The following is a 20,164-nucleotide window of genomic DNA, read 5'->3' as shown; positions in this document are numbered from 1 at the left end:
TTATTGCAATCTATTTGACAATCTTGTTATCCAAATTTTTATTTGTGATACTTACTTTTTTGTCCTTAAAAGTATAAAAAAAGTTTAATTAGTTTTGTTTAATATTTATCGTCTAATAATTTTAACTGTACTAATATGTTAGATTATTTAGAACTTAAAGTGTTTGCTTTAAGTTCTAAAATGACTAATTTACAATGGGTAATGCGATTGTTAAAATACCAGCGAGTGCGTATCTTTAAGCCCTTTGGGTACGTGTCGGGCCACCAATAAATGTGAATCCCTAAATTTTTCAGGTCCCCTTGAATCTGGTATTTATAAAGAAACGTATGGTTCATAGATGCCTGTTGTCGTTGTATGGTTAAGCACGTTACAAAGAAATCCTCTTTGCAGATAAAAAGAATAGTCTGGAGAAAACTGTCAATATACAAAACGATATAGTTTATGAACACTCAGCCAAGGAAGTCCGCTAACTGGTGCCAAGGATCAAATGATGATATTATCCTGCCTCAGTGATGGTTTGGTGAGCATTTTGGCATTTTTGTAAAAATAGCGTTAAAACAGCGGCGAGAAATAATCAGAGTGACATTTTAACAAATGAAGTGGAGCTTCTAAACCACACCAACTACACCATGTTATGTTATGTGAACCTACCTTAATATTTGTAAACCTACCTTAACATGAGTGACAGGTAAAGGAGATGGACAGCGGACAGCAGGGGCAAAAGATGGCTCGTTAGATATAATCATGTATTAAGTTTAGTTGGTCTTTAATAAAAGATATTAAAAAGAAACTGGTCGTCAATATTATTAAAAGCCCACAGAGACAACGTAACATGGTGTCAGAAGTAAAAATTCAGGTCAGATTATAGCAACGAGTATTATAATAGTCATACAAAAGTCGAAACATGGTCTAACAGCACATGATGGTCTAGTTGGTTTTAAAAGAAATTTAATTAAAAACGGTCAAAAGATAAAGTTTAACCATGTCGGAACAAGATTCTATAGAGCAGAATCAACCTGTCGTTGTAAAAATAAAAAGTAACGTAATAGGAAATGAAATCCAACCATTGTCAATGCAAGGAAATTTGGCACACAACTGGGGAGAGTGGAGCATAAATTTCAAAATATTTTTGAGGGCCACAGGTTTAGAGGAAGAAAACGATGCGAGAAAAGTAGCTTTATTGTTCCACTATATTGATACAGATACAAGAAATATTTACAAGTCATTTGAGGTTAACATGGATACTGTAACATTTCAAGAAGTTGTATAGAAATTTAAAAAATACTCTAACCCAAAGAAAAATTTAACAGTAGAAAGACATTATTTTCTTACTAGAGTACAGAAAGATGGTGAAACCATTGAAGATTTCATGACTAGTCTAAAGAATTTGAGTTTAACATGTGAATTAGGAATTTTAAAAGAAAGTTTGGTGTGGGACATGTTCGTTATTGGTTTAAATCCTAAATACCATTCAATTAAGCAAAAACTATTGCAAGAAGTAAATCTGAAGACAGAAAAGGTATTACAAACTGCTCAAAATATAATTACAACTCAAATGCAAGCACAACAGTTAAATAAAAATTCAGAAGCAGTGGTATACAAAGTAGAGAAGAATAAAGATGGTCCAGGTCCGAATTTTTACCAAAATAGTAGTTACAAGAGTCACAATTCAAATCATTCAAGGTATAGAAATGAAGTCCCAGGTCCAAGTTGGAGAAATGATGATAGTCAAAGGTACAACATAGATGGTACGAACACAAACAGTCAAAGTCAGGTAACGAGTCAGAATTTTAAATCAAGATATAATGGATATGCAACTCAGAGTAAGAATAGTGAAAATAATCAAGTGGTAAGAAAAGTTTGTCAAAGATGTGGTGAAAACCATAGAAATAAATGTCCAGCATTAGTAGCTATTTGTCATTATTGTAAAAAACAAGGTCATTATGCAAAATGTTGTCAAACTAAAAGAGTAAATAAAATAAATTTAAGAGAAAGTACAGTACAATCATCTAATAATGGAAATGATCCATGTTTTGTTATTAAAACTATTAGTCAGAATATTATTAATCAGAATTGGTCAATTGTAGTCAGAATCAATAAAATAAATGTAGTATGTTATTTAGATACAGGTGCACAAGCTAATGTGATGTCAATAAAAAATTTTAATGAGGTTAATGTAGAAAAGTTAGAACTGGTACCTACATGTATAAATTTAAAGTCTTTTTCAAATGATGTCATACCTATAGTAGGAAAAGTAAATTTGTTATGTAAAATTGATAATAGGTTAGAAAGTATTGAGTTCATTATTGTGAATTTGGAGTGTCAAATAATTTTGGGTCTAGATATTTGTCATAGATGTACTAGATTTAACCAATACATTTATGGTAGAAAAGTTCAAGTTGAAACAGATCATAAACCATTAGTCAGTCTTTTTAAAAAAACCATTATCTGAGGTTCCAGCACGTTTGAAAAGGATGATGCTAAACTTACAGTTTTATGATTTAGAAGTTAGCTATACTCCAGGAAAATTTCTTTTCATCGCAGATACATTAAGTAGGGCACCAGTAGAAGGTCCAGTTAATACTGATAGTGGAGATGAAGAGTTACGTATACATGGAAGTTTATTAGTTAACAATTTAGCTGTGTCTTCAAAGAAATTAATGGAAATACAGGCAGCAACCAAAACTGATAGAGTTTTACAGTCAATAATAAGATATTATAATAAAGGTATTACAATTTCAATCATGAAATACATGTTGTGGATGGATTAGTCTTTAGAGGAAATCAAATAATAATTCCTGAGTCATTGCGTCAAGTTATATTAGAAATAATTCATGAAGGTCATTTAGGATATGAAAAATGTATTCGACAAGCACGTACAGTAGTTTTTTGGCCAGGCATGACAGTAGATATAAAGAATAAAGTTGAACAGTGTCCAGTATGTATTAAATATCATAGATCAAATAGTCCAGAACAACTATTACCACATGAAATACCAATTTGCCTTGGCAGAAAATTGGTGTTGATTTTTTTTATTATAGTAAAGTCACATATATATTATTAGTAGATTATTATTAGCAAAAGAGGTAATTAGTACAATGAAGTCTATATTTGCGAGACATGGAATACCATTGATCTTAATGTCTGATAATGGTCCCCCATTCTCATCAAAAGAGTTTCAGTAATTTTTAGTAGATTGGGACATTACTTATCAAAGTTCTAGTCCTTATTATCCAAAAAGTAATGGATTGGTAGAGAGGACAGTTTAAACTGTAAAGAATATTCTTAATAAGTGTATAGAGTCAGGCTCTGATCTATATCAGGGAATGTTGCAATACAGAAATACAACGTTAGAATGTGGTTATTCTCCAGCTCAGTTATTAATGTCACGTAATTTAAGAATGAAATTACCTGTTAGCGAAAAAAATACTCATACCAAAAACAATTGATAGGGACGAATAGAACAAATTTATTAAGGAAAAAGAAAGGAAAGTAAAAAAATATCATGATAGGTCAGCTACAAACTTACCGAATCTGTTTGTTGGAGAAAATGTATTTTATAAAAAGGTTCCATCATCACCGTGGTTACCAGCTGCTGTGATAGAAATAGGTCCTTTTCCAAGATCATATGTCGTCAGAACACCTGAAGGTGTACATTATCGTAGGAACAGACAACACATATTAAAGCCTGCCAGTACAATTAGTAGACAAAATAGTGAGGTGATAGTTAAGCATGAAAATAGTACAGCAGCTAGTTCCAATTTGTATGAGGCTCCAAATATGAACAACGATACATCAATTTCAAATCAAAGTTATGACAATTTAAATGTTAGCTTAAATAGGTCACATAGACTAAATGTAAGTAATCAATTTTGTACCAGGAGTGGTCGAATTGTAAATAGACCAAAAAGGTTTTCATTTTCAGAAGAGTAATGCGGCAGTGTAGTGTTGCGGGTAGATTTAGGTTGTTCGGACAGTTTAGTTTTTTTTTGTAAAAAAAAAGGGGCATGTTATGTTATGTGAACCTACCTTAATATTTGTAAACCTACCTTAACATGAGTGACAGGTGAAGGAGATGGACAGCGGACAGCAGGGGCAAAAGATGGCTCGTTAGATATAATCATGTATTAAGTTTAGTTGGTCTTTAATAAAAGATATTAAAAAGAAACTGGTCGTTAATATTATTAAAAGCCCACAGAGACAACGTAACACACCATGGTCTATGTTGTTCCAAAATAGACCATGGATATCATAATAAGACTCTACACCTGCGCATAAGGCGAAACCAACTCAACAGTGGCTATGTCTGGCCGTGTTAGTTGTAGCTCTAGAACTATAGGGTGTTCTGGAATTTATTGCCACAATTGGTAACACTGTTCCTGAGTGATCCTTTCCTCAGGTAGCTGTAGATTCCTCATTGGCTGTGTTGCACAGTCACCAGGATGGAATGCAGGGACTTCTGACAGTGGTGCCGCAATTGTTCATATGACTCCTGTAGATATATAGTGCTATTATAAGAAATTATATATTATACATTTATATTATATTTTTATTCTACCAAAAAATTGGAAAGCAGTTTGTTTCGTTTAAAAACGCTCACTGTATAAAATATTTTTGGTTTTCTAGATTTAAAGCAGATTGATTCGCAAAATTTAATTTCAAGATAAATGAAATCACTTAATCATCTTATAATCAGATTTCAACAAACACTACCTCTGTTATATTATCTAAACGACCCACATATTTAATTTAACAAAATAATTTATATACATTATATAATAAACTCGTAAACAGTGGAGAGAAGCTCTTGAAAAAAAAAAGGTTTAAAATTTAGTGGTTCAAAAACAGAGTATTTGGAATGTTCATTTAAAGATGAAGTTAGTACAAATAGAATGATATATTTGGATAGTGAAATGATTGTGAAAAGTAATAGTTTTAAGTACCTAGTATCAGAGTTAGTAATGGGGGAATAGATGGAGAAGCATGCAGTAGAATTAAGGTTAGATGGATGAAGTGGAAGGAAGCGAGTGGTGTGTTGTGTGACAGAAAAATTCCAATGAAGCTAAAGGAAAAATTCTATAAAACAACTATAAGACCAGCTATGATGTACAGAACTGAATGTTGGGCAGTTAAAAAGTAGGGAACAACGAATGCATGTGGCGGAAATTAGAATGTTTAGATGGATGAGTGGAGTGACAAAAAAGGATTAGAAATGAGTATATTAGGGACATCTAGGGGTGGCACCAATTATTACCAAGATGAGAAAGCATAAAATTAGATGGTTTGGTCATGTTCAACGTAGAGATATTAATCACCCAATACGAAGAATTGTTGATCTGCAAGTTCCTGGAAGTAGCAGGAAAGGAAGACCAAAAAAGACCTGGGGGGAGAGACGTCGGTTAAGGGTATTAATATTGATATGGTCCAAAATAGACACTTATGGAGAAATGTAATTAGGGAAGCCGACTCCACATAGAAATTAAGGCAAAGTGAATGATGATGATGATGATCATGAGTTCAAGCTATCATGACCGCACAGAAGCGCAAGTACGAATTCAGAATCAATTGAGAGACCCTTTTCAGATAACTTAGGGGCTAGCACAGGAATATAGCTTTACTCCGACTTTATATAACATATATATGGAATATGTTATAAGAAAAATTCTTTAAGCCTAAAAAATATTGTTTAATAAGTCTAAGCAGATTGTGATGTACGCTGGCGATTTAAACTTGATGAGACGAACCAAAAGAGACACCACAGAACTTAATGTAGAGCTTGAAACAAACTCGAAAGAAATAGGGCTAGCCGTAAACGTAGATTAAACTAAATACCTAATACAAGCAAGGACACAAAGAAACTGAAGACAGCAGAGAGAAGGAGGAAATAAGGAAATGGATAATGCTTGCTAACAAAGCATACTTCTCCCTGTCTCAGGTGTTTGGATCTACAGACATCCATAGGGAAGTAAAGTTCAAAATATATAAAAAAAATCATACGACCAATATCAACATTTGGCTTACAAACATGGATCATGACATAAATGACAATGAAATGTATAATAACAGAACACCTGGTAGAACGCTTGAAATAACCATGGTGGGATGTCGGCTACCAAAAAGACCAAGGAAGAGGTGGATTGAAGAAGTAAGAACCGATGCTTAAGATAAATTAAGGGTAGATAACTAAAGGAAAGCAGCCAAGGAATCGGATGCTTGAAGACGGATGACGGATGCATCATGAGGGAACAATGCGGCGTATAAGATATAATAAGATAGGTAGACAATGACGAAGAGAATGGTACAATCATGTAAAAATGGATGGAAGAGCACAGGCTACCAAGAATTGCGCTAGGAGGAAAACTCGCTGGCAAGCGACCACCGAGTAGACTACCAAAGATATGGAGGGATAGCTGGCAGTCCACCTCTCAAGAAATACTTCAGCAATGAAATTAACAGTTTTTCAGATCTAAAACAAGTACAAAAAAAAGAAAAAAATTAAATGTACTTTTAAATGTCAATATAAAAATATACTCCGATTAAAAAAGTTTATCGATGACGTCATATTTCGTAAGGTAGTTGGGGTTAAAATTTAATTGTTAGAAGAAATAAAAATTTAAATGCAAAATGGCCCATTATGTCTTTACCTTAAAAAAATTAACTGGTACTTTAGCAGAGTATTTCCTCACTCTATTAACTCACTGTATAATATTTGTACTTTCCGTCCAATAGTTTACTCACATAATTTTTACACAAACTAATAAATTATACCACAGGTTATCCTACACATACTAATGTGTTGAAGAAAGATTATTCACCTCGTTCTTAATAACCTCATAAACGTCAGAATGTGTATCTATATATACTATTGTAACAAGGTTTTTCTTGGTATGTTCGTTTTGTATTTACCTACATTGGTTATCTCCGGCATTGATACAACCGCTATTAAAGATATCTTTATCTATCAATAATGTAGATTTTTCTGTGATATCTAGTCCTTCAAACATAGAAATTTATTATTTATCGCTTCGGTAAAGAACCTTATTAATCACCGACGATGCAAATTGCTTTTTATTTCTAGATTCGGACCGTGGTAAAAACACTTTTTAGTGTAAAGTTTAATTTATCTACTAATAAAATATTTTCTAATATTTGTGCGTTAGAATTTGTTGCATCGTATATTATAATAATTATAATAATTGCTTTTATTTGCAGTGCATAAATAAACAATTAGGTGAATGTAGAAATCACTTAAAGACAGATTTGCCTTTTGACCTCAAAATCAGGTCAATATCTCACTGTTTCACAATTAGACTTACAACTAAACTAAAAATATATTATGTAAGGTAAAAGATTTGTTCAAAATTTGGCTCAAAGACGGCCATCAAAAATGTAAAAAGATAAACAATAAATTAGGATGGCGATCTTACTACCACTTAGAGCATAATAAGCAATGTAATAAATTGCAATTCAGGACTACCCACTAACGTGAGAATAACGGAATACAAGCATTACTGATCAAATAAATTAACCCGTTGCGGCATGATTTTTTTATTTTTTATAAGAAAAGTCTTTGATTACAAACTTGACTTCAAAATTACGGTAAAAATATAAAAAAAATCCTACTTGGTTATTTTTTGTATTTTTTAATTTTTTTTTGTTTGTCTTATATGGCACACTATGCATTAAAACAAGATTCAACAAGTAAAGTTAATAATAAAAAATGACGTTTATTACTTTCTAATTATAATAATAATTATTCAGTGTGAAAGTTGTAAAAACAATTTCTACCTTTGTGTAAGCAAAGAAAAACATTACACTTCTCGCATTTTATGAAGCTTTTTGAACCACAGGTATATTTGTATCTTTGCCTTTCACTACACCATAAGGGAAGATTATGGAAGATCAATCTGTTCGTACATCTTGCATTGGAATATCGGTTGCTGGACCCCTCCTTTTCTTGGTTTGTAAATTTTTCATAGCTCCACACGGACGACCCCTTTTTGTAGTGAAACCAGCTTTATTACATTTGCCTAATCACTCTGCTACTGCTATTTTTAAATCTACCGGAACTTAATTATTATGCACATTGTCACTTCATCTCTAAAAAATCCACGCATTGATAGTCATTAAATCAATAATATAGAAAAATATATGCATGTACCATTTTTTGAATCTAAGCTTGATCCTATAATATCCCAACATTGAATCCAGGAGATCTACTCCCCCCATATACTTGTTATAGATCGTTACAGTTTTTAAACATGGAACCATTATATGTGTCTTATCCTTTTTCGAAAATCCTTTAACTTCAACTGTTGGCTTACTCCCAGCATATGTTGATAAAATATTTACTAATTTGTTGTCATACCATTTAACAACAGACATTTTTGTACCATCAACTGTGGCGACTTTCTCTACCATAGCTCCTCGGCCGTTCTTTTTTAATTCAGCCTCTTTTGGCATATTACTGTTTGGCACTCTGTTTATTCCAACTGTTCCTAGTGGTAACATACCCTGTTGCGTTAGATAAATTTGCAATGGGACGCTTTGAACCAAAGTATAAAGAAATACGTGAACATATTTACACAGAAATTCTTTCTTGAAGGTTTATCCTTCATGTCGCCTTTTTTTTGTACAAAAATATTCAGTAGAAACTTGAATAATTGAATATCAAATTGCACAATTCTTATAAACAGCTGTCAGCCGTGGCCATTTGCAAATTTTCATAAAAGTTCACTTTGCTGCATTTAGATGGCTCTTTATTACCGGTTATACGAAATATTTGCTATATATGGACATGTCATCCATAAATATTTTAAAATAAGATTCGATCTCTAACGTTTATGTGTAAAACTAAAAGTATTGTGCCATATATGACCCCCGCTATGCGGTATGGGGTTAAGATCTGGTCAAAGTTTTTTCATAGAGTTCTTATATAAATCGCGATTTACTGTTAGTAAATCGCGAACACATGTCCGCGAAGCACAAAACACTATAGCACTGTTACAGTTTTAAGGTCAGTAACTAGGGCATGAACTAAGGATGTTTTCTTTAGTTTTAATAAACTTAATTATAAATAAGCGTTTGCTAATCGTCTAGCTTTTAAACTATAAGCAAGACACAATAACTATATAAAATACGCGAGTGTTTTTATTCTAAACTAATTGAAACCAGCGTCCAGACCTGGATTCAAGTTGATACTGATAATACATATACGATAGAATTATTACTCTAAACCAAAAACGGAAGCGTCCAAACTGGTTGGTTTCTAAGTTAATACTAACTAATAAACGTAGCGTCCACCCTGGGTGGATTCTAACTTCTTACTAACTACCAGAGAACAGACGAACCGTCTGTTCTGTGCTAACTACATTCAAATTATAATTGCAATGCCATCAGGGGTTTGGTGGGGGATAACTTCGAAATTTTTATTAGTTAGGTAAGCTTTTAAATATTTGCTGCTCAGGATTTCTTGGGTACAAATTTTCGGTGGATAAAAACATCTTTTGAAGGTAAAAAATATTTTACGACCAGAGGCGTTACAACACTGAGATAACTTTCTTACAGAAATTTATCCAATGTATAAATAAATAATTCATTAATTAACATAATAAAATAGTATTTTAAAACATGAAAAAGTATATTACATTACAGGCCATATAAGAAGAGCAATGCAATATACATATTAGCCCAGAAAAAAAGATGTTTCTCCTGACTCTAACCCGACCAGGCAAACAACAGTTGTTTTAAGTAGTACGAACCTCTATAACAAGAACCTATTTGTTCCTGAAGTCGATTATTTCTGGCTTACCACTTTCATCATTTGTTTGTTGTTCATCATGCATTGTTGAAATAAGTGTGACGGCCCGATTTTTTTTTGACACTTAAGGGCATATTATCATTCCATTATTATGACTGAATAATGATGATCCTACTTATCCTTTAAATTGTACTTTACTAAATAAAAAGGTTGGTTCAAATACATCGTTTTTAATTGGTTAACCAGCAAAGTTGTGTTAAAGATTCACATATATTGTTTATACAAAACCCGGCAAACATCGTGGAAATCATAATTTCAGCTTAACATAAGTGTTTGGGAAAGTATGTACTTACTATTTCTTTCTTATTTTTACATTTAATATTTTTCTGTTACGGTACTGTAATGTTATCTAATTCAATACTCTATTCTAACGACTTTGGTAAAATATATTGTTTCCTGTTATTTCGTAAAATTGCTAAACTGGTTGTCTCATGTATTATGTTAAGTACGGAGAATTTGACTTCCTTTGTATTCTGTGTCACAAATATGCACACAAGTGTACGGTTTCGTATTACGGTCTCAATTAACTTAAATTATTGCATTCTAAATCACAATACAATAGGGTGATTTATTGATGTACCCTCTTCTACCCAACGGCCAAAAGATTCTTTTCTGACCTGCAATCTCGACACTTCATCCCAAGACAGCGAACGAAACACACCAAGTTTGTTGGCTCTCGTGCCATAGAGCAGCTTCTGCCGGCGCCCTGACGCGGTACCAACGAGATTTCCTTGGCTACGATTCCAATATTTCAAAGGGTAAGTCTATATTCTTTGTACAAACATCAATAATGAGTAAGACCAGTTATTTTCCTAATTTATTTACAGTTGTGTTTGCTATTTTTCGCTAACTGATTTACAAACAAATTATTTCATTTTTTCGTTATTATTATTTATCGAATATCATTTAACCAGCGACCTCTTAAGTTTTATACAAAACAATAAGCATTCCATCGGCTTAACATGAACATATCCAAGCAAAAAATGAAGAGCGTTACTATAACTAAAGATCCAACTAGATGTAAGCTTGTACTGGAGAACAAACCCATAGAATTGCTCTCTCTCTCTACCTCTCTATCTCTCTTGTCCTTTACTTATAACTAGGGTTAGTAATTTCCTTCAATAATCCTAACAAATTTTCTCCATTAATCTCTCTCTTCAGAATGGCCCGCTCTGAATTCTGAATTTGACCGGATCATCTGGTTGGCGGCCGTTTTCTTGCTCTTTTCCGTTTTTCCTGGAACGTTTCGAGAAATAATTAATCTCTCTAAATTATCATCACCTCTGCAAACCATGTGACCAAAGAACCATAAAATTTGCTGCAGACATATTGTGGACAGTCATTTTTTAATGTCAAGGTGCTTTCCTCTCAACACCACATCCCAAAAGCATCAGTTTTCGGCATTTTTGTGAGCGAAAAGTCTGCACGAAGTTTTTGTTCCTCATAGAACTATTGAGAATATAAGTGCTTTCACCAAGCTTATGTACTATCTAGTATTCCTGCAAGTGATTACTCAGCTTAACAGTGTTAAATCTATCTATCACCATTATTTTTATTTTCTTGCCTTTATTAGTTTTAAGACCGACTTTAATTCATTCCAACTCAATTCCTCCATCATGTTTCACCAGCCATCGTTGTTCCACCTACCCATAAGTCAGGTGATGAAACGCATCCCAGTCTAACCCTTCTTTCTGCTTTGAATTGGCTTCAGAACCTCTGATGTAGTCATACTGTTGCCATATTAGACTGGTATAGATTTTTTAATGAGTGTCATAAGGTGTACTGATGCACCTATTCCTATTAAAATGAAACAAAGAATTATCCAATTCACACACACATTTAAATGCTTTCTGGTAGTCAACAAAGTATATTATCATAGGTACTTGAAATTCTCTCGACTTTTCAATGAGTTGGCTCAGGTTCAGTATTTGCCCACATGTACCCCTTGCCTTTAAAAACCCTGCTTTTTTCTGTGACATTTGATAATCTAGATAAGTTTTTAATCTGTTTTTGATGATATGCAATAAGATTCAACTGCCATGTGTTATTAGTAACAAGGTACGGTAGTTTTCACATCTGGTACTCGCTCCTTTTTTGTGTAGTGGTAAAATTTATAAAATCTGTATCAAATCCGTAATGTCCTATGGAATAGAATCACAAGAACACGCCAATAAAATCAAAAGGATACGTACAACCAAAACGAAGATACTAAGAGTAATATCAGGGAAAACAAGAAGGGACAAAATAAGAAACAACATCATCAAGGAATAATGCGGCTTACAAGATGTAGTGAGATGGAGTAGGCAAGAAGGAAGAGAGTGGCAGAATCATTTAAAAAGGATTCAGGAGCATAGGCTACCAAGAATTACGCTAGAAGGAAAACCAGCTGGCAAACAATCACTGGAGTGACCAATAAAGAGATGAAGCAATAGCTGGCAGTCTATCTCTCAAAAAATTCTCACTAGATCTACAAGTAAAAGAACTATTTTTGCCAAAATTGCTGAAAATGGGGAAAAAGTTTACAAAATATGTTTGTATGCCATTAGGTCACAGGTCATTATTTTTTATTACCTACGTAAGTAATAAATGCCGTACAAATATGTTTGGCCAAAAAGCCCTCAACTTCATGAGTGGTAAGTTTAACTTACCCGAGGTTCATCTTGACGGAATAGTTTCTAAAGTTGTTAAAGTTGTTATTACATAATATATTTATTGTAGTATTGTTTTATATGTGATTCATGCTGGGTCAAATGATCAATTATCTATACGGCTCACCTTAAATATCAATTTCATTACACTTTACTTTTTTCCATATTTTATTGTACAAATTATCGGTTAATTCACAAAACACTGTACACACCAATAGGTATATTATACAATAAAATACATGTCAGCAAGTCAGCAAATTTACTTTATTTAAGTATATGTAACAAATGTATAGTTCTTTACTTTTCAAGGTATTTAAAAATGTAATACCTAATAATAAATATCAACTTATCTGTGTACAAAGTAAATTACCGATTATATTGATACACACTGATAAAAAATTTTTTAATTGTAATTATCGATTTGTTACTTCATAATAACTTTTAATTGGCATATAATATATTAATAACATTTATGTAATGATCAAAAATATTTTAATCCACCTACTGTTTGGACAGTGTTTCTGGGTAGGAGAGAGTGGGGCATAGTGGGGTACCAGAGCAAAGCGAGGTTTTCCTGTTTTGCAGATATGCCAATAAATCCGACAACAGTGTATGTCTCAGTCAAGTGGTTATCAGGTAATTCGTGACCTTCACAAGCAACATTTTCTTCTTCTTCTTCCTTCTTGTATGTAGACTTTAAAGCCTCTTTCTTCTTTAATATTAGCCTAATAAATTATTTAAATTATCGCACCATCTTTTTCTTGGTCTACCAATACTTCTTCGTCCATTTGGTGACTTATCTCGTGCTATTCGTACTATCCTATCCTCTGCCATTCTACTAATGTGTTCGTTCCACTCCTGTTTCCGTTTTGTCACCCATGTATTTATGTCTTCTATATTGCATGCTCTTCTTATGTTTTCGCTTCTCTCCCTATCCAACAAACTTTTCCCTGATATTCGTCAGAATATTTTCATCTCTGTTGTTTGTAGTAGTCGTCTCGTTTTAGATGTGTCACGTCTTGTCTCTGCCGTGTATGTTAATATCGGTCTAATTGCTGCTTTATAGATTCTTGTTTTTGTATCTTCTCTTAGGTGTTTGTTCTTTCAGATTGTGTCATTAAGAGATCCCGCCGCTTAACTTGCTTTTATGCTTTGTTGTCGTACTTCTTTTTCAACATCTCCGTAACTAGTTATATCTATTCCCAGATATCTAAACCTTGCTTCCTGCTTTATTATTTTCCCATCAATTTCGATTTTACATCGTAGTGGGTAATTAGACGTTGTCGTACATTTGTTTTTTTTTGCTAATAATATCATATTGTATTTCTTGGCTGTTGTATTTAAGATAATGTGTTAATCAACAAGAGAAATCACAAGATTTCTCACCTGGCAAAACTGAATTCAAATCTTTACCACTGTGCTTTCTACAACTTGCAAAGCAAACAGATTGATGAATTGGTCGGCAAGGGAATCTAAAATATACATTCCACAAGCCGTTCATCATGGTCAAAATTCGTAGTATCTCTACTTCCTGTAAACTGATTTCTATTTCGTGTCTTAACTCAGGTACATCATTATGTTGATTAATATTTTCCTTTCCTTTAAACAGTTTTGTCAGATATATTTCTCATTCGTTTGCTAGTATGTTATTGTATTCCTTCAATTCTGTCATTTCTTTCTGTTGGTTTCTTATGAATCTCCATATTTGTTTTTGTGTACCGTAGAAGTCGCTTTTCATCCTTTTTGTAAACTGTTCCCAGTCTTCATTTTTGAAGTTATACTTCTATACGCTCGTTCGACGTTAGAAATTTGTACGGGAGTGAATCGGCAAAATCATTACATATGTAAGATATAGGTAAGAGAAAGACAGAAGATATATTTTCTCTCTCTTTCTCTTTATAGAATAAAAATGTTCCTTTTGTAAATATATTTAATATGTATTAATATTATTATTATTTTATATTAATTCGGTAGATATATACATTAGGCTTAAGTGTTTTACAAATAAATATTCTTCCTGGAATTTCTATGATTCGTACTAACCTTTCCATTTTTGGAATACAATAAATAAATCAACATAAACACAAAATACAACCAAAAAATTGACATCTTAATAATGTTCTTGTCAAATAATGACATTGATTAGCCACCTTATTATTTAAGGTTACTGGTCGAATGAGTTGAAGCCCGGCATTTAGAACTAGAAGTCGCGAGTTAGATCCCAATAAGGGAATATATTTTTTTAATTATTATGTTCTGATTTTTGTCATTTTGGTTTTAAAAATGAAGGAATGGAAAAATCATAATTTTTTTTAATATTGTTTCGATAATTTTATATAATATATATTATATAATATATATATATATATATATATATATATATATATATATATATATATATATATTGAGATGATTGGTGTTTAAAGAAAATAATTTATAAGTTATATACTAGATAATATTAGATATAAAAAGTATTTGGTTATTTTAATAAGTTATATACTAAAGAATTTTATAAAAATTATTTATGTGAGGGCATTTTTAAGAAATTAGCATATAATAATTGTAAAAGGTTGTATTTTAATAATTACAATATTGTAGATATATTAAAGTGAGCCATGTGACTAGGCAACCAAAAATACTCTTGAAAGTGACAATATATATATATATATATATATATATATATATATATATATATACCGGTATTTAGGCGCCTCGCCCTTCCGGTAGGGATCTATGGAGGAGTATCACTGAGCCGCAAGCCCTTATCTCTTGCCGTACTGCTCCACCATAGGCCGATCAGAGACCAGCATATTCATTTAGAATTTTAAACTGCTGCGTTGGCCTTTTTGTTTTCTGTACACCGAGCTGGGGATCGAACCACTGAACCACTCACAGTGAAGCGAATGAGAACCGGCCGCCCAGCCCGCTTGGCTATCTGACCGACTATATATATATATATATATATATATATATATATATATATATATATATATATATATATATATATATATTGTTATGATTGTTTATTTTGAGTTCAAACTTAGTATATTGAGCCAATAAAAAATTATAGCTTATCTGTTATCAAAAGTAAAATAATTCTTATATTACCTGTGTTCGATGGATTCAAAAGATTTTCTAGTTGTCTTTTATCGGGAGGAGAAGAAAGGATAATAATACAAATATATTATATTACAAAGATTTACGTTTCTTTATTTTATATGAACGAATAAAACAATTATTAAATTTTGTCGTTATCTTATCAATCAGCATACAAGAAAATAAATCAAATTATTATGATAATAAGATTATAAAGCTACATACATTTATATTACGTGAAAAACCAATTTTACTTAAAATTTTCTTTACTTAAAAAAAGAAACCACAAAACTTTAAACTTTTGATTAGCCTAACAAAACCTCAGTTCTTAAATTTGAATGCTAATGACCATGATGTCGAAACGATCCTTCACAGATATAAAATTCAATTGTACAAACACTTACAGTTTATTTTCTTTTTGAGTTGTATGTTGGAACATACCCAGAAAAGTCCAGTCTCCTCAAAGATGTGATCTCCCCTCTTTGGCACCTCGGCTCCTTCTTAACGTCTCTGCAAACCTCCTGCAGACTACACAAAAAACACCTGATTTACTTCTCCAAACTCCGCTACTTATTTATGACACCAGGACCTCCTTTTGTCAACTTGATGCCGTAAGAATACTTTCACATATACTTTATAAAATGCCCACGGTAGGTACAAGGACCTCTTTTAATCTACTTGTTATCTCCGTCTTCAAACTATTCACTTCTTTACGTTACGCCGGTATCCAAACTCACGAACCACACCCTATCTTGAGAAAAACGACTGTTTCCTTTCGATGACCAAAATATGACTAACTTCTCCTCTCTCATGATCGACTCACCAAATTCCCATTTTAAAAACGACCGTCCAATCAAAAAGCTTAAATTGTGTTTACCATGATTTTGGAAAAGCCTAATTTCGGTTTCAGAGAAAACTAAATAGCTTACTTTAAAATTGGTTTTTTTTCAATACATCATTTATACATATTTCAAAAGATTAAAATATGGTCATTTAATACTCGACTATACAAACAATGAAAGATTAACTTACAGGTAAAATGTCTTCTAATTCTAAACAAAGGTTTTTTGATAATTTTGTTTGCAACGGAAACAGGTCGTTTGCCAAACAAATTTCTATTCTTATCTACACTAAATCTTATCTTAAATTAATATATACATTTTTGTTTATAATGATTTCTTAAAATTTTATTCCGATGGATATTTTATTTATTTTTCTTTGGTTGGGAAAGAAAAAGTATAACAAATCCCCACCTTTGCATATGATAAAAATTACTGAATTATGCAGGGATTTTTCTCTATGCAAAAACAATACCAGCATTTTATTCATAATATTTGTAAACATCGTTGATATTATAAATTCCCCTAATCTTGTCTGATTCTATGTGCTTCAACTCATAACTATTTATCCCATTCTCATTGTTTACTATGTACGGACCCTCAAAAACAGGCATTAACTTTCCGCACACGTTGCTAGGTATGTTGGACACGCGCAATGCTCTCACCATAACCTTCTCACCTTTTTTGAAAGTAACTGGTCTTCTTTTTCTATTTTGGTCTTGCCTCTGGATATATTTTTCGTTTGCTCTCCGCAATCTCCTCTGCACATTTTCCATTATCTGTGTGTATTCCTTTTGTTCTCTATCTTCCCATGGTCTTAGTGGCATTATACCCTTCATTATATATTCTGGGGTCTCTTTCGTTACAGTGCTCGGGATGGTATTTAGATACGTTTCTACTTCGGTGACTTTCCTATCCCATCGTCGATGTTGACCCTCTGTTGTAATCCGTAGAAACTTCGTCACTTCCTGTATAAAACGTTCCGAAGGATTACTCTGTGGATGTCTGATGCTAACAAAATTTGTCTCTATTCCCCGTTCTCGAAGTTGTCCCTTGAAACGATCATTTCTAAAATATGTTGCATTGTCTAGAAGAATCCTTCTTGGTGTTCCTACGGTGGCTATAAAATTGTCGATTTTTCTCATTATTTCTTCCCCTTTCGTGGTACGGCAACTGTATAATTTTACATATTTGGAAAACACATCTACCATGACTAAAACATGTTTATTCCTCTTCGTCGTCATAATTAGATCGCTTAACATATCTATTGCTACAATATCTAATTTGTTCCGGGATTTAATATTTTTTGTAACGTTTTCATTTTTGAAATTTCTAATTTTATATTTTTGACAGATCTGGCACTTTTGTGTAATTTCTTTTGGGATGCGGTAATCTTGTCGGCAAATATAATTTTCTCGAAAAACCAGCCAGACTTTTCTGCTACCGATATGTCCATTGTCTTCGTGCTTCGAGCTATACGTTATCACGTATAGTTCCTTTCCATCAATTCGTTTGAAAAATATACCGTTTTCCCTCTCCGCTCTTCTTTTTCTCTTTCTTCCAGGTCTTCTTGATTTGTTCTAATTTCGTTTAACGAAAATACCCCTTCCTCTTGTGTCAAAATGTTCAATCCTACATGAAAAGCAATTGCTTCCTTTTTCCCCGAGTCTTCATCCCTTGTGAGAGCGTCGGCTATAATGTTGTCTTTTCCTTTTATATATCGAAACTCAAAGTCATACTCCTGTAGTAACAAAATGCCTCTATGTATACGATTGTTAACCAGACGATTTTTCATTATATCTACCAAAGCTGCATGATCAGTTTCGATTGTGAATTTTGCTCCCAACAGATAAAATCTTAACTTATTTACACAGAAAAGTACGCTAGCAAACTCTAGTTCAGTCACACTGTATTTTCTTTCGTGTGTTTTTGTCACCCGGGAAATAAAACAAATCGGCACTTCTTGATTGTTTTGTATTTGCGACAAAACTCCCGCAAATTTTTGTATGGATGCATCAGTTCGTAGTATGAAAGGCAAATTGTACATGGGGTGATATATTTTCGTTCCTTTCGAGAATTCCTCTTTTAAAATTTGAAAAGCTTTCTCTTGTTCTTCTTTCCAATTCCATTTAACACCCTTCTTCAATAATTTGATCAGAGGAATTTCCTTCTGGCTTAAATCAGGAATTAGTTTTTTAAAATAGTTGATCGTTCCGAGAAAACCTCTCAATGTTTTTAAATTCGTTGGTCTTGGGTATTCATCTATGAGTTTTACCCGGTCCTCGGCTAAACTAACTGTTTGTGTGTTCAATTTAAATCCCAAATATATCACTTCTTTTTGAAAAAATTGACATTTTTCAACATTCAGTTTTAATCCGGCCTTGTCCAATTCTTCCAAAATAATCTTTATGTGTTCCAAATGACTTGATGTATCTGGTGAATAAATGAGTAAGTCGTCGATGTAGTGCGCTATGAAATCTTCATATTTATTTAATATTGTATGGAGAGCTCTTACCAATGCTGCACACGCACTTTGTAATCCAAACGGTACTACTTTAAATCGGTATACAATACCATCGATTGAGAAAGCGGTGTAATTTCTACATCTTTCTGCTAACGGTATTAACCAAAAACTATGTTTTAAATCAATTTTAGAAAACATGTGTGTTCCCGTAATTCTCCCAAAAATAGCTTCGATGTTGAGGGGTGATTCATATTGAGATACCGTGTGTTGATTTATATTCCGGGCATCCAAACAGAGCCTCAATTCTCCACTGCTTTTTTTCACAATCACGATTGGGTTGATGTACGGCGAGTCACATCTCTCTATGATTTGATCTTCTAACATTTTGTTAATTTCTCCTTTCACCTCCTGTCGGTATTTATATGGGATCGGATAAGTTTTCGATCGAAAATTTCCTAAGTCTTTAACCTCAAATGAATGTTCATACTCTTTGGCTACTCTGTTTTCTTCATTTATTAAATCTTTATACTTTCTCAATATTATACGCAATTCCTTTTCTTTTTCTTCTCCACATATCAATTTTCTTTCTTTTTCCTCAATTTCTTTACACATATTTATTTTGTATTCTGCCTCCTCCATTTCGCATACTTCTCCAAATACCACTGTTTCAATTGTACCTTTTTCGTCTTCTTTTGGTAATCTTTCTTCTTTTTCTTCTTCTGGGCTCATCTCTTCTTTTGAGGAAACCCACTTTTCACTTTCTTTTGCCAATCTCCTCTTTCTTCTCTGTCCTTGTTTCATTGCCAAATTCATTTCCACCGTTTGTTCTTTGTCTAAATCATTTTTTTGTTTCTCATTTTCCTTTTCCATTTTCTTACTGTCCTGTTCTTCTTCTTTTTCCTCTGTGATTTTCAACGTGTTATTTTTGAAATCTATCACCACATGTTTTTCTGCCAATTCATCCACTCCTACGATCATATCATGCAACATGTTTGGCATCACAACACATTGTAGTGCATAAAATTTCTTATCCAATCGTACTTTTATTCGTATTCCTTCATTTATCGTTGCCAAAGTCCGTTTATTTGCGCCCACTAAATTTACCTTGGGAATTTTGTAAATCAAATTCGTTAAATTAAATTCCTCTATTAGTTTTCTGTTGATCAGTGTAATTTCCGATCCAGTATCAATCATAATTTTAATCGGTGTCTCGTTGATAAAACCATCTACAAATTTCAGATTTGCTCCACTTATTTTGTCCTTATTTTCTGCCAATTTAATAAATTCCTTCGGGTGA

At 32.7% G+C, this 20,164-nt stretch overlaps 1 protein-coding gene across 5 annotated transcripts in view; it reads right to left on the bottom strand.

The window, feature by feature from the left end:
- Positions 1 to 12,755, bottom strand: part of LOC140445516 (ATP-binding cassette sub-family C member 4-like) — a 105,896-nt gene extending 93,141 nt beyond the window's left edge. The window contains exons 1-2 of one of the 5 annotated variants that reach the window (XM_072537592.1): positions 6,645 to 6,907; positions 4,050 to 4,492 (exon numbers count right to left, since the gene is read on the bottom strand). The gene's annotated coding sequence lies outside the window, so the exon portion shown is untranslated. Of the gene's footprint in view, positions 1 to 671; positions 835 to 4,049; positions 4,493 to 6,644; positions 6,908 to 12,595 lie in introns of those variants that run through there. The other 4 variants (XM_072537594.1, XM_072537591.1, XM_072537595.1 and 1 more) reach the window with 4 other exon arrangements.
- Between the last annotated feature and the right edge of the window lie 7,409 nt (positions 12,756 to 20,164).

This window comes from Diabrotica undecimpunctata, chromosome 7, assembly GCF_040954645.1.
Source record: "Diabrotica undecimpunctata isolate CICGRU chromosome 7, icDiaUnde3, whole genome shotgun sequence".
Taxonomy (NCBI): domain Eukaryota; kingdom Metazoa; phylum Arthropoda; class Insecta; order Coleoptera; family Chrysomelidae; genus Diabrotica; species Diabrotica undecimpunctata.
Note: the sequence above shows the minus strand (reverse complement) of the source record. Positions and strands in the feature narration are given on the sequence as shown.